The sequence below is a fragment of the Theobroma cacao genome, chromosome 9, assembly GCF_053813885.1.
Source record: "Theobroma cacao isolate CCN51 chromosome 9, ASM5381388v1, whole genome shotgun sequence".
In the NCBI taxonomy this organism is placed as follows: Eukaryota; Viridiplantae; Streptophyta; class Magnoliopsida; order Malvales; family Malvaceae; genus Theobroma; species Theobroma cacao.
Window position 1 is genome coordinate 29,482,431 of NC_142647.1, and position 16,648 is coordinate 29,499,078.

Here is a 16,648-nt window from a genome sequence, read left to right on the forward strand (position 1 = left end):
TTGTGACTCGTGCCTTCGAAAGCATTACTACTAGCTTTAAATGGATTTATAATCTCATTATTGATTTTAAGTTGAATTTTCTTATAATTTTGGTGAAAACAGAATATAATTGAATATTTGCCTCGAGAAACGTGATGCGAAAGCCATCCAATGACAACAAAAGTTTATTTATAGTCACTCATGCCTTCGGAAGCCTTATTACTTGCTTTAAATACTTTTATAGTCTCATTATTGATTTTAAGTTGAAAATTCTTACATTTTTGGTTAAGAAAGATTATAATTGAATGTTTGCCTCGGGAAACATGAAGCGAAAGCCATTTATTGACAAGAAAAGTTCATTTATAGTCACTCATTCCTTTGAAAAGCATTATTATTGGTTTTAAATGGATTTATAATCTCATTATTGATTTTAAGTTGAATTTTCTTATGATTTTGGTTAAAACAGAATATAATTGAATGTTTGCCTCGAGAAACGTGACGCAAAAGCCATCCATTGACAACAAAAGTTTATTTATAGTCACTCATGCCTTCGGAAGCCTTATTACTCGCTTTAAATGCTTTTATAGTCTCCAAAATTGGTTTTAAGTTGAATTTTCTTACATTTTTCATTAAAACAGATTATAATTGAATGTTTGCCTCAAAAAACATGAAGCGAAACCCATCCATTGAGAAGAAAAGTTCATTTATTATCACTCCTGCCTTCGAAAGCGTTATTACTGGCTTCAAATGGATTTATAATCTCATTATTGATTTTAAGTTGAATTTTCTTATAATTTTGGTGAAAACAGAATATAATTGAATGTTTGCCTCAAGAAACGTGACACGAAAGCCATCCATTGACAAGAAAGTTTATTTATAGTCACTCATGCCTTCGAAAGCCTTATTACTCGCTTTAAAAACTTTTATAGTCTCATTATTGATTTTAAGTTGAATATTCTTACATTTTTGGTTAACAAAGATTATAATTGAATGTTTGCCTCAAGAAACATGAAGCGAAAGCCATTTATTGACAAGAAAAGTTCATTTATAGTCACTCATTCCTTTGAAAGCGTTAATATTGGTTTTAAATGGATTTATAATCTCATTATTGATTTTAAGTTGAATTTTCTTATAATCTTAGTTAAAACAGAATATAATTGAATGTTTGCCTCGAGAAACGTGACACGAAAGTCATCCATTGACAAGAAAGTTTATTTATAGTCACTCATGCCTTCGAAAGCCTTATTACTCGCTTTAAATACTTTTATAGTCTTATTATTGATTTTAAGTTGAATATTCTTACTTTTTTTGTTACCAAAGATTATAATTGAATGTTTGCCTCCAGAAACGTGAAGCGAAAGTCATTTATTGACAAGAAAAGTTCATTTATAGTCACTCATTCCTTTGAAAACGTTATTATTGGTTTTAAATGGATTTATAATCTCATTATTGATTTTAAGTTGAATTTTCTTATAATTTTGGTTAAAACAGAATATAATTGAATGTTTGCCTCGAGAAACGTGACGCGAAAGCCATCCATTGACAACAAAAGTTTAGTTATAGTCACTAATGCCGTCAGAAGGCTTATTACTCGTTTTAAATACTTTTATAGTCTCATTATTGATTTTAAGATGAATTCTCTTACATTTTTGGTTAAAACAGATTATAATTGAATGGTTGTTTTTGAAAACGTGAAGCGAAATCCTTCCATTGAGAAGAAAAGTTCATTTATTGTTACTCGTGCCTTCGAAAGCGTTACTACTGGCTTTAAATGGATTTATAATCTCATTATTGATCTTAAGTTGAATTTTCTTATAATTTTGGTGAATATAGAATATAATTGAATGTTTGCCTTGAGAAACGTGACGCGAAAGCCATCCATTAACAAGAAAAGTTTATTTATAGTCACTTAGGCCTTCGAAAGCCTTATTACTCGCTTTAAATGATATTATAGTATCAATATTGATTTTAAGTTGAATTGGCATACATTTTTGGTTAAAACAGATTATAATTGCATGGTTGTTTCGGAAAACGTGAAGCGAAATCCTTCCATTGGGAAGAAAAGTTCATTTATTGTGACTCGTACTTTCGAAAGCGTTACTACTGGCTTTAAATGGATTTATAACCTTATTATTGATTTTAAGTTGAATTTTCTTATAATTTTGGTTAAAACAGAATATAATTGAATGTTTGCCTCGAGAAACGTGACGCAAAAGCCATCCATTGACAACAAAAGTTTATTTATAGTCACTCATGCCTTCAGAAGCCTTATTACTCGTTTTAAATACTTTTATAGTCTCATCATTGATTTTAAGTTGAATTCTCTTACATTTTTGGTTAAAACAGATTATAATTGAATGGTTGTTTCGAAAAACGTGAAGCATAATCCTTCGTTTGAGAAGAAACGTTCATTTATTGTCACTCGTGCCTTCGAAAGCGTTACTACTGGCTTTAAATGGATTTATAATCTCATTATTGATTTTGAGTTGAATTTTCTTATAATTTTGGTTAAAACAGAATATAATTAAATGTTTGCTTGGAGAAACGTGATGCCAAATCCATCCATTGACAACAAAAGCTTATTTATGGTCACTCATGCCTTCGGAAGCCTTATTACTCGCTTTAAAAGCTTTTATAGTCTCAATATTGATTTTAAGTTGAGTTTTCTTATATTTTTCATTAAAACAGATTGTAATTGAATGTTTTCCTCAAAAAACATGAAGCGAAAGCCATCCATTTAGAAGAAAAGTTTATTTATTGTCACTCATGCCTTCAAAAGCGTTATTACTGGCTTTAAATGGATTTATAATCTCAATATTGATTTTAAGTTGAATTTTCTTACATTTTTTGTTAAAACAGATTATAATTGGATGTTTGCCTCAGAAAACGCGAAGCGAAAGCCATCAATTGCCAAGAAAAGTTCATTTATTGTCAACCATGCCTTCGAAAGCATTATTACTGGCTTTAAATGGATTTATAATCTCATTATTGATTTTAAGTTAAATTTTCTTACAATTTTGGTTAAAACAAAATATAATTGACTGTTTGCCACGAGAAACGTGACGCGAAAGCCATCCATTGACAAGAAAAGTTTATTTATAGTCATTTATGCCTTCGAAAGCCTTTTACTCGCTTTCAATGCTTTTATAGTCTCAATATTGATTTTAAGTTGAATTCTCTTACATTTTTGGTTAAAACATATTATAATTGAATCGTTGTTTCGGAAAACGTGAAGCGAAATACTTCCATTGAGAAGAAAAGTTCATTTATTGTGACTCGTGCCTTCGAAAGCATTACTACTGGCTTTAAATGGATTTATAATCTCATTATTGATTTTAAGTTGAATTTTCTTATAATTTTGGTGAAAACAGAATATAATTGAATATTTGCCTCGAGAAACGTGATGCGAAAGCCATCCAATGACAACAAAAGTTTATTTATAGTCACTCATGCCTTCGGAAGCCTTATTACTTGCTTTAAATACTTTTATAGTCTCATTATTGATTTTAAGTTGAAAATTCTTACATTTTTGGTTAAGAAAGATTATAATTGAATGTTTGCCTCGGGAAACATGAAGCGAAAGCCATTTATTGACAAGAAAAGTTCATTTATAGTCACTCATTCCTTTGAAAAGCATTATTATTGGTTTTAAATGGATTTATAATCTCATTATTGATTTTAAGTTGAATTTTCTTATGATTTTGGTTAAAACAGAATATAATTGAATGTTTGCCTCGAGAAACGTGACGCAAAAGCCATCCATTGACAACAAAAGTTTATTTATAGTCACTCATGCCTTCGGAAGCCTTATTACTCGCTTTAAATGCTTTTATAGTCTCCAAAATTGGTTTTAAGTTGAATTTTCTTACATTTTTCATTAAAACAGATTATAATTGAATGTTTGCCTCAAAAAACATGAAGCGAAACCCATCCATTGAGAAGAAAAGTTCATTTATTATCACTCCTGCCTTCGAAAGCGTTATTACTGGCTTCAAATGGATTTATAATCTCATTATTGATTTTAAGTTGAATTTTCTTATAATTTTGGTGAAAACAAAATATAATTGAATGTTTGCCTCAAGAAACGTGACACGAAAGCCATCCATTGACAAGAAAGTTCATTTATAGTCACTCATGCCTTCGAAAGCCTTATTACTCGCTTTAAAAACTTTTATAGTCTCATTATTGATTTTAAGTTGAATATTCTTACATTTTTGGTTAACAAAGATTATAATTGAATGTTTGCCTCAAGAAACATGAAGCGAAAGCCATTTATTGACAAGAAAAGTTCATTTATAGTCACTCATTCCTTTGAAAGCGTTAATATTGGTTTTAAATGGATTTATAATCTCATTATTGATTTTAAGTTGAATTTTCTTATAATCTTAGTTAAAACAGAATATAATTGAATGTTTGCCTCGAGAAACGTGACACAAAAGTCATCCATTGACAAGAAAGTTTATTTATAGTCACTCATGCCTTCGAAAGCCTTATTACTCGCTTTAAATACTTTTATAGTCTTATTATTGATTTTAAGTTGAATATTCTTACTTTTTTTGTTACCAAAGATTATAATTGAATGTTTGCCTCCAGAAACGTGAAGCGAAAGTCATTTATTGACAAGAAAAGTTCATTTATAGTCACTCATTCCTTTGAAAACGTTATTATTGGTTTTAAATGGATTTATAATCTCATTATTGATTTTAAGTTGAATTTTCTTATAATTTTGGTTAAAACAGAATATAATTGAATGTTTGCCTCGAGAAACGTGATGCGAAAGCCATCCATTGACAACAAAAGTTTAGTTATAGTCACTAATGCCGTCAGAAGCCTTATTACTCGTTTTAAATACTTTTATAGTCTCATTATTGATTTTAAGATGAATTCTCTTACATTTTTGGTTAAAACAGATTATAATTGAATGGTTGTTTTTGAAAACGTGAAGCGAAATCCTTCCATTGAGAAGAAAAGTTCATTTATTGTTACTCGTGCCTTCGAAAGCGTTACTACTGGCTTTAAATGGATTTATAATCTCATTATTGATCTTAAGTTGAATTTTCTTATAATTTTGGTGAATATAGAATATAATTGAATGTTTGCCTTGAGAAACGTGACGCGAAAGCCATCCATTAACAAGAAAAGTTTATTTATAGTCACTTAGGCCTTCGAAAGCCTTATTACTCGCTTTAAATGATTTTATAGTATCAATATTGATTTTAAGTTGAATTGGCATACATTTTTGGTTAAAACAGATTATAATTGCATGGTTGTTTCGGAAAACGTGAAGCGAAATCATTCCATTGGGAAGAAAAGTTCATTTATTGTGACTCGTACTTTCGAAAGCGTTACTACTGGCTTTAAATGGATTTATAACCTTATTATTGATTTTAAGTTGAATTTTCTTATAATTTTGGTTAAAACAGAATATAATTGAATGTTTGACTTGAGAAACGTGATGCCAAATCTATCCATTGACAACAAAAGCTTATTTATTGTCACTCATGCCTTCGGAAGCCTTATTACTCGCTTTAAATGCTTTTATAGTCTCAATATTGATTTTAAGTTGAATTTTCTTACATTTTTCATTAAAACAGAATATAATTGAATGTTTGCCTCGAAAAACATGAAACGAAACCCATCCATTGAGAAGAAATGTTCATTTATTGTCACTCCTGCCTTCGAAAGCGTTATTACTGGCTTTAAATGGATTTATAATCTCATTATTGATTTTAAGTTGAATTTTCTTATAATTTTGGTTAAAACAGAATATAATTGAATGTTTGGCTCAAGAAACGTGACGAGAAAGCCATCCATTGACAACAAAAGTTTATTTATAGTCACTCATGTCTTCGGAAGCCTTATTACTCGCTTTAAATACTTTTATAGTCTCATTATTGATTTTAAGTTAAATATTCTTACATTTTTGGTTAACAAAGATTATAAGTGAATGTTTGCCTCGGGAAACATGAAGCGAAAGCCATTTATTGATAAGAAAAGTTCATTTATAGTCACTCATTTCTTTGAAAACGTTATTATTGGTTTTAAATGGATTTATAATCTCATTATTGATTTTAAGTTGAATTTTCTTATAATTTTGGTTAAAACAGAATATAATTGAATGTTTACCTCGAGAAACGGGACGCGAAAGCCATCTATCGACAACAAAAGTTTATTTATAGTCACTCATTCCTTCAGAAGCCTTATTACTCGTTTTAAATACTTTTATAGTCTCATTATTGATTTTAAGTTGAATTCTCTTACATTTTTGGTTAAAACAGATTATAATTGAATGGTTGTTTCGAAAAACGTGAAGCAAAATCCTTCGATTGAGAAGAAAAGTTCATTTATTGTCACTCGTGCCTTCGAAAGCGTTACTACTGGCTTTAAATGAATTTATAATCTCATTATTGATTTTAAGTTGAATTTTCTTATAATTTTTGTGAAAACAGAATATAATTGAATGTTTACCTCGAGAAACGTGATGGGAAAGCCATCCAATGACAACAAAAGTTTATTTATAGTCACTCATGCCTTCGGAAGCCTTATTACTTGCTTTAAATACTTTTATAGTCTCATTATTGATTTTAAGTTGAATATTCTTACATTTTTGGTTAAGAAAGATTATAATTGAATGTTTGCCTCGGGAAACATGAAGCGAAAGCCATTTATTGACAAGAAAAGTTCATTTATAGTCACTCATTCCTTTGAAAAGCATTATTATTGGTTTTAAATGGATTTATAATCTCATTATTGATTTTAAGTTGAATTTTCTTATGATTTTGGTTAAAACAGAATATAATTGAATGTTTGCCTCGAGAAACGTGACGCAAAAGCCATCCATTGACAACAAAAGTTTATTTATAGTCACTCATGCCTTCGGAAGCCTTATTACTTGCTTTAAATACTTTTATAGTCTCATTATTGATTTTAAGTTGAATATTCTTACATTTTTGGTTAAGAAAGATTATAATTGAATGTTTGCCTCGGGAAACATGAAGCGAAAGCCATTTATTGACAAGAAAAGTTCATTTATAGTCACTCATTCCTTTGAAAAGCATTATTATTGGTTTTAAATGGATATATAATCTCATTATTGATTTTAAGTTGAATTTTCTTATGATTTTTGGTTAAAACAGAATATAATTGAATGTTTGCCTCGGGAAACGTGACGCGAAAGCCATCCATTGACAACAAAAGTTTATTTATAGTCACTCATGCCTTCGGAAGCCTTATTACTCGCTTTAAATGCTTTTATAGTCTCCAAAATTGATTTTAAGTTGAATTTTCTTACATTTTTCATTAAAACAGAATATAATTGAATGTTTGCCTCGAAAAACATGAAACGAAACCCATCCATTGAGAAGAAAAGTTCATTTATTATCACTCCTGCCTTCGAAAGCGTTATTACTGGCTTCAAATGGATTTATAATCTCATTATTGATTTTAAGTTGAATTTTCTTATAATTTTGGTGAAAACAGAATATAATTGAATGTTTGCCTCAAGAAACGTGACACGAAAGCCATCCATTGACAAGAAAGTTTATTTATAGTCACTCATGCTTTCGAAAGCCTTATTACTCGCTTTAAAAACCTTTATAGTCTCATTATTGATTTTAAGTTGAATATTCTTACATTTTTTGTTAACAAAGATTATAATTGAATGTTTGCCTCAGGAAACATGAAGCGAAAGCCATTTATTGACAAGAAAAGTTCATTTATAGTCACTCATTCCTTTGAAAGCGTTATTATTGGTTTTAAATGGATTTATAATCTCATTATTGATTTTAAGTTGAATTTTCTTATAATTTTAGTTAAAACAGAATATAATTGAATGTTTACCTCGAGAAACGTGACGCGAAAGCCATCCATTGACAACAAAAGTTTAGTTATAGTCACTCATGCCGTCAGAAGCCTTATTACTCGTTTTAAATACTTTTATTGTCTCATTATTGATTTTAAGTTGAATTCTCTTATATTTATGGTTAAAACAGATTATAATTGAATGGTTGTTTTCGAAAACGTGAAGCGAAATCCTTCCATTGAGAAGAAAAGTTCATTTATTGTCACTCGTGCCTTCGAAAGCATTACTACTGGCTTTAAATGGATTTATAATCTCATTATTGATCTTAAATTGAATTTTCTTATAATTTTGGTGAATATAGAATATAATTGAATGTTTGCCCTGAGAAACGTGACGCGAAAGCCATCCATTGACAAGAAAAGTTTATTTATAGTCACTTACGCCTTCGAAAGCCTTATTACTCGTTTTAAATGATTTTATAGTATCAATATTGATTTTAAGTTGAATTCGCTTACATTTTTGGTTAAAACAGATTATAATTGCATGGTTGTTTCGGAAAACGTGAAGCGAAATCCTTCCATTGGGAAAAAAAGTTCATTTATTGTGACTCGTGCCTTCGAAAGCGTTACTACTGGCTTTAAATGGATTTATAACCTCATTATTGATTTTAAGTGGAATTTTCTTATAAGTTTGGTGAATATAGAATATAATTGAATGTTTGCCTCGAGAAACGTGACCCGAAAGCAATCCATTGACAAGAAAAGTTTATTTATAGTCACTTATGCCTTCGAAAGCCTTATTACTCGCTTTAAATGATTTTATAGTATCAATATTGATTTTAAGTTGAATTCTCTTACATTTTTAGTTAAAACAGATTATAATTGAATGGTTGTTTTGGAAAACGTGAAGCGAAATCCTTCCATTGAGATGAAAAGTTCATTTATTGTCACTCGTGCCTTCGAAAGCGTTACTACTGGCTTTAAATGGATTTATAATATCATTATTGATTTTAAGTTGAATTTTCTTATAATTTTAGTTAAAACAGAATATAATTGAATGTTTACCTTGAGAAACGTGACACAAAAGCCATCCATTAACAAGAAAGTTTATTTATAGTCACTCATGCCTTCGAAAGCCTTATTACTCGCTTTAAATAATTTTATAGTCTTATTATTGATTTTAAGTTGAATATTCTTACTTTTTTTGTTAACAAAGATTATAATTGAATGTTTGCCTCCGGAAACGTGAAGCGAAAGTCATCTATTGACAAGAAAAGTTCATTTATAGTCACTCATTCCTTTGAAAACGTTATTATTGGTTTTAAATGGATTTATAATCTCATTATTGATTTTAAGTTGAATTTTCTTATAATTTTGGTTAAAACAGAATATAATTGAATGTTTGCCTCGAGAAACGTGACGCGAAAGCCATCCATTGACAACAAAAGTTTAGTTATAGTCACTCATGCCGTCAGAAGCCTTATTACTCGTTTTAAATACTTTTATAGTCTCATTATTGATTTTAAGTTGAATTCTCTTACATTTTTGGTTAAAACAGATTATAATTGAATGGTTGTTTTGGAAAACGTGAAGCGAAATCCTTCCATTGAGAAGAAAAGTTCATTTATTGTCACTCGTGCCTTCGAAAGCGTTACTACTGGCTTTAAATGGATTTATAATCTCATTATTGATCTTAAGTTGAATTTTCTTATAATTTTGGTGAATATAGAATATAATTGAATGTTTGCCTTGAGAAACGTGACGCGAAAGCCATCCATTGACAAGAAAAGTTTATTTATAGTCACTTACGCCTTTGAAAGCCTTATTACTCGCTTTAAATGATTTTATAGTATCAATATTGATTTTAAGTTGAATTCGCTTACATTTTTGGTTAAAACAGATTATAATTGCATAGTTGTTTCAGAAAACGTGAAGCGAAATCCTTCCATTGGGAAGAAAAGTTCATTTATTGTGACTCGTGCCTTCGAAAGCGTTACTACTGGCTTTAAATGGATTTATAACCTCATTATTGATTTTAAGTTGAATTTTCTTATAATTTTGGTGAATATAGAATATAATTGAATGTTTGCCTCGAGAAACGTGACCCGAAAGCAATCCATTGACAAGAAAAGTTTATTTATAGTCACTTATGCCTTCGAAAGCCTTATTACTCGCTTTAAATGATTTTATAGTATCAATATTGATTTTAAGTTGAATTCTCTTACATTTTTAGTTAAAACAGATTATAATTGAATGCTTGTTTTGGAAAACGTGAAGCGAAATCCTTCCATTGAGAAGAAAAGTTCATTTATTGTCACTCGTGCCTTCGAAAGCGTTACTACTGGCTTTAAATGGATTTATAATCTCATTATTGATTTTAAGTTGAATTTTCTTATAATTTTGGTGAAAACAGAATATAATTGAATGTTTGCCTCGAGAAACGTGATGCGAAAGCCATCCAATGATAACAAAAGTTTATTTATAGTCACTCATGCCTTCGGAAGCCTTATTACTTGCTTTAAATACTTTTATAGTCTCATTATTGATTTTAAGTTGAATATTCTTACATTTTTGGTTAACAAAGATTATAATTGAATGTTTGTCTCAGGAAACATGAAGCGAAAGCCATTTATTGACAAGAAAAGTTCATTTATAGTCACTCATTCCTTTGAAAGCGTTATTGTTGGTTTTAAATGGATTTATAATCTCATTATTGATTTTAAGTTGAATTTTCTCATAATTTTAGTTAAAAATGAATATAATTGAATGTTTACCTCGAGAAACGTGACACGAAAGCCATCCATTGACAAGAAAGTTTATTTATAGTCACTCATGCCTTCGAAAGCCTTATTACTCGCTTTAAATACTTTTATAGTCTTATTATTGATTTTAAGTTGAATATTCTTACTTTTTTTGTTAACAAAGATTATAATTGAATGTTTGCCTCCGGAAACGTGAAGCGAAAGTCATCTATTGACAAGAAAAGTTCATTTATAGTCACTCATTCCTTTGAAAACGTTATTATTGGTTTTAAATGGATTTATAATCTCATTATTGATTTTAAGTTGAATTTTCTTATAATTTGGGTTAAAACAGAATATAATTGAATGTTTACCTCAAGAAACGTGACGCGAAAGCCATCCATTGACAACAAAAGTTTTGTTATAGTCACTCATGCCGTCAGAAGCCTTATTACTCGTTTTAAATACTTTTATTGTCTCATTATTGATTTTAAGTTGAATTCTCTTATATTTTTGGTTAAAACAGATTATAATTGAATGGTTGTTTTGGAAAACGTGAAGCGAAATCCTTCCATTGAGAAGAAAAGTTCATTTATTGTCACTCGTGCCTTCGAAAGCGTTACTACTAGCTTTAAATGGATTTATAGTCTCATTATTGATCTTAAATTGAATTTTCTTATAATTTTGGTGAATATAGAATATAATTGAATGTTTGCCCTGAGAAACGTGATGCGAAAGCCATCCATTGACAAGAAGAGTTTATTTACAGTCACTTACGCCTTCGAAAGCCTTATTACTCGTTTTAAATGATTTTATAGTATCAATATTGATTTTAAGTTGAATTCGCTTACATTTTTGGTTAAAACAGATTATAATTGCATGGTTGTTTCGGAAAACGTGAAGCGAAATCCTTCCATTGGGAAGAAAAGTTCATTTATTGTGACTCGTGCCTTCGAAAGCGTTACTGCTGGCTTTAAATGGATTTATAACCTCATTATTGATTTTAAGTTGAATTTTCTTATAATTTTGGTGAATATAGAATATAATTGAACGTTTGCCTCGAGAAACGTGACCTGAATGCAATCCATTGACAAGAAAAGTTTATTTGTAGTCACTTATGCCTTCGAAAGCCTTATTACTCGCTTTAAATGATTTTATAGTATCAATATTGATTTTAAGTTGAATTCTCTTACATTTTTAGTTAAAACAGATTATAATTGAATGGTTGTTTTGGAAAACGTGAAGCGAAATCCTTCCATTGAGAAGAAAAGTTCATTTATTGTCACTCGTCCATTCGAAAGCGTTACTACTGGCTTTAAATGGATTTATAATCTCATTATTGATTTTAAGTTGAATTTTCTTATAATTTTGGTGAAAACATAATATAATTGAATGTTTGCCTCGAGAAACGTGATGCGAAAGCCATCCAATGACAACAAAAGTTTATTTATAGTCACTCATGCCTTCGGAAGCCTTATTACTTGCTTTAAATACTTTTATAGTCTCATTATTGATTTTAAGTGGAATATTCTTACATTTTTGGTTAACAAAGATTATAATTGAATGTTTGCCTCAGGAAACATGAAGCGAAAGCCATTTATTGACAAGAAAAGTTCATTTATAGTCACTCATTCCTTTGAAAGTGTTATTATTGGTTTTAAATGGATTTATAATCTCATTATTGATTTTAAGTTAAATTTTCTTATAATTTTAGTTAAAACAGAATATAATTGAATGTTTGCCTCGAGAAACGTGACACGAAAGCCATCCATTGACAAGAAAGTTTATTTATAGTCACTCATGCCTTCGAAAGCCTTATTACTCGCTTTAAATACTTTTATAGTCTTATTATTGATTTTAAGTTGAATATTCTTACTTTTTTTGTTAACAAAGATTATAATTGAATGTTTGCCTCCGAAAACGTGAAGCGAAAGTCATCTATTGACAAGAAAAGTTCATTTATAGTCACTCATTCCTTTGAAAACGTTATTATTGGTTTTAAATGGATTTATAATCTCATTATTGATTTTAAGTTGAATTTTCTTATAATTTTGGTTAAAACAGAATATAATTGAATGTTTACCTCGAGAAACGTGACGCGAAAGCCATCCATTGACAACAAAAGTTTTGTTATAGTCACTCATGCCGTAAGAAGCCTTATTACTCGTTTTAAATACTTTTATTGTCTCATTATTGATTTTAAGTTGAATTCTCTTATATTTATGGTTAAAACAGATTATAATTGAATGGTTGTTTTGGAAAACGTGAAGCGAAATCCTTCCATTGAGAAGAAAAGTTCATTTATTGTCACTCGTGCCTTCGAAAGCGTTACTACTGGCTTTAAATGGATTTATAATCTAATTATTGATCTTAAATTGAATTTTCTTATAATTTTGGTGAATATAGAATATAATTGAATGTTTGCCCTGAGAAACGTGACGCGAAAGCCATCCATTGACAAGAAAAGTTTATTTATACTCACTTACGCCTTCGAAAGCCTTATTACTCGTTTTAAATGATTTTATAGTATCAATATTGATTTTAAGTTGAATTCGCTTACATTTTTAGTTAAAACAGATTATAATTGCATGGTTGTTTCAGAAAACTTGAAGCAAAATCCTTCCATTGGGAAGAAAAGTTCATTTATTGTGACTCGTGCCTTCGAAAGCGTTACTACTGGCTTTAAATGCGTTTATAACCTCATTATTGATTTTAAGTTGAATTTTCTTATAATTTTGGTGAATATAGAATATAATTGAATGTTTACCTCGAGAAACGTGACCCGAAAGCAATCCATTGACAAGAAAAGTTTATTTATAGTCACTTATGCCTTCGAAAGCCTTATTACTCGCTTTAAATGATTTTATAGTATCAATATTGATTTTAAGTTGAATTCTCTTACATTTTTAGTTAAAACAGATTATAATTGAATGGTTGTTTTGGAAAACGTGAAGCGAAATCGTTCCATTGAGATGAAAAGTTCATTTATTGTCACTCGTGCCTTCGAAAGTGTTACTATTGGCTTTAAATGGATTTATAATATCATTATTGATTTTAAGTTGAATTTTCTTATAATTTTAGTTAAAACAGAATATAATTGAATGTTTGCCTCGAGAAACGTGACACGAAGGCCATCCATTGACAAGAAAGTTTATTTATAGTCACTCATGCCTTCGAAAGCCTTATTACTCGCTTTAAATACTTTTATAGTCTTATTATTGATTTTAAGTTGAATATTCTTACTTTTTTTGTTAACAAAGATTATAATTGAATGTTTGCCTCCGGAAACGTGAAGCGAAAGTCATCTATTGACAAGAAAAGTTCATTTATAGTCACTCATTCCTTTGAAAACGTTATTATTGGTTTTAAATGGATTTATAATCTCATTATTGATTTTAAGTTGAATTTTCTTATAATTTGGGTTAAAACAGAATATAATTGAATGTTTACCTCGAGAAACGTGACGCGAAAGCCATCCATTGACAACAAAAGTTTTGTTATAGTCACTCATGTCGTCAGAAGCCTTATTACTCGTTTTAAATACTTTTATTGTCTCATTATTGATTTTAAGTTGAATTCTCTTATATTTATGGTTAAAACAGATTATAATTGAATGGTTGTTTTGGAAAACGTGAAGCGAAATCCTTCCATTGAGAAGAAAAGTTCATTTATTGTCACTCGTGCCTTCGAAAGCGTTACTACTGGCTTTAAATGGATTTATAATCTCATTATTGATCTTAAATTGAATTTTCTTATAATTTTGGTGAATATAGAATATAATTGAATGTTTGCCCTGAGAAACGTGATGCGAAAGCCATCCATTGACAAGAAGAGTTTATTTACAGTCACTTACGCCTTCGAAAGCCTTATTACTCGTTTTAAATGATTTTATAGTATCAATATTGATTTTAAGTTGAATTCGCTTACATTTTTGGTTAAAACAGATTATAATTGCATGGTTGTTTCGGAAAACGTGAAGCGAAATCCTTCCATTGGGAAGAAAAGTTCATTTATTGTAACTCGTGCCTTCGAAAGCGTTACTACTGCCTTTAAATAGATTTATAACCTCATTATTGATTTTAAGTTGAATTTTCTTATAATTTTGGTGAATATAGAATATAATTGAATGTTTGCCTCGAGAAACGTGACCCAAAAGCAATCCATTGACAAGAAAAGTTTATTTGTAGTCACTTATGCCTTCGAAAGCCTTATTACTCGCTTTAAATGATTTTATAGTATCAATATTGATTTTAAGTTGAATTCTCTTACATTTTTAGTTAAAACTGATTATAATTGAATGGTTGTTTTGGAAAACGTGAAGCGAAATCCTTCCATTGAGAAGAAAAGTTCATTTATTGTCACTCGTGCCTTCGAAAGCGTTACTACTGGCTTTAAATGGATTTATAATCTCATTATTGATCTTAAATTAAATTTTCTTATAATTTTGGTGAATATAGAATATAATTGAATGTTTGCCCTGAGAAACGTGATGCGAAAGCCATCCATTGACAAGAAAAGTTTATTTACAGTCACTTACGCCTTCGAAAGCCTTATTACTCGTTTTAAATGATTTTATAGTATCAATATTGATTTTAAGTTGAATTCGCTTACATTTTTGGTTAAAACAGATTATAATTGCGTGGTTGTTTCAGAAAACTTGAAGCGAAATCCTTCCATTGGGAAGAAAAGTTCATTTATTGTGACTCGTGCCTTCGAAAGCGTTACTACTGGCTTTAAATGGATTTATAACCTCATTATTGATTTTAAGTCGAATTTTCTTATAATTTTGGTGAATATAGAATATAATTGAATGTTTACCTCGAGAAACGTGACCCGAAAGCAATCCATTGACAAGAAAAGTTTATTTATAGTCACTTATGCCTTCGAAAGCCTTATTACTTGCTTTAAATGATTTTATAGTATCAATATTGATTTTAAGTTGAATTCTCTTACATTTTTAGTTAAAACAGATTATAATTGAATGGTTGTTTTGGAAAACGTGAAGCGAAATCGTTCCATTGAGATGAAAAGTTCATTTATTGTCACTCGTGCCTTCGAAAGCGTTACTACTGGCTTTAAATGGATTTATAATATCATTATTGATTTTAAGTTGAATTTTCTTATAATTTTAGTTAAAACAGAATATAATTGAATGTTTGCCTCGAGAAACATGACACGAAAGCCATCCATTGACAAGAAAGTTTATTTATAGTCACTCATGCCTTCGAAAGCCTTATTACTCGCTTTAAATACTTTTATAGTCTTATTATTGATTTTAAGTTGAATATTCTTACTTTTTTTGTTAACAAAGATTATAATTGAATGTTTGCCTCCGGAAACGTGAAGCGAAAGTCATCTATTGACAAGAAAAGTTCATTTATAGTCACTCATTCCTTTGAAAACGTTATTATTGGTTTTAAATGGATTTATAATCTCATTATTGATTTTAAGTTGAATTTTCTTATAATTTTGGTTAAAACAGAATATAATTGACTGTTTTCCTCGAGAAACGTGACGCGAAAGCCATCCATTGACAACAAAAGTTTAGTTATAGTCACTCATGCCGTCAGAAGCCTTATTACTCGTTTTAAATACTTTTATAGTCTCATTATTGATTTTAAGTTGAATTCTCTTACATTTTTTGTTAAAACAGATTATAATTGAATGGTTGTTTTGGAAAACGTGAAGCGAAATCCTTCCATTGAGAAGAAAAGTTCATTTATTGTCACTCGTGCCTTCGAAAGCGTTACTACTGGCTTTAAATGGATTTATAATCTCATTATTGATCTTAAGTTGAATTTTCTTATAATCTTGGTGAATATAGAATATAATTGAATGTTTGCCTTGAGAATCGTGACGCGAAAGCCATCCATTGACAAGAAAAGTTTATTTATAGTCACTTACGCCTTCGAAAGCCTTATTACTCGCTTTAAATGATTTTATAGCATCAATATTGATTTTAAGTTGAATTCGCTTACATTTTTGGTTAAAACAGATTATAATTGCATGGTTGTTTCGGAAAACGTGAAGCGAAATCCTTCCATTGGGAAAAAAAGTTCATTTATTGTGACTCGTGCCTTCGAAAGCGTTACTACTGGCTTTAAATGGATTTATAACCTCATTATTGA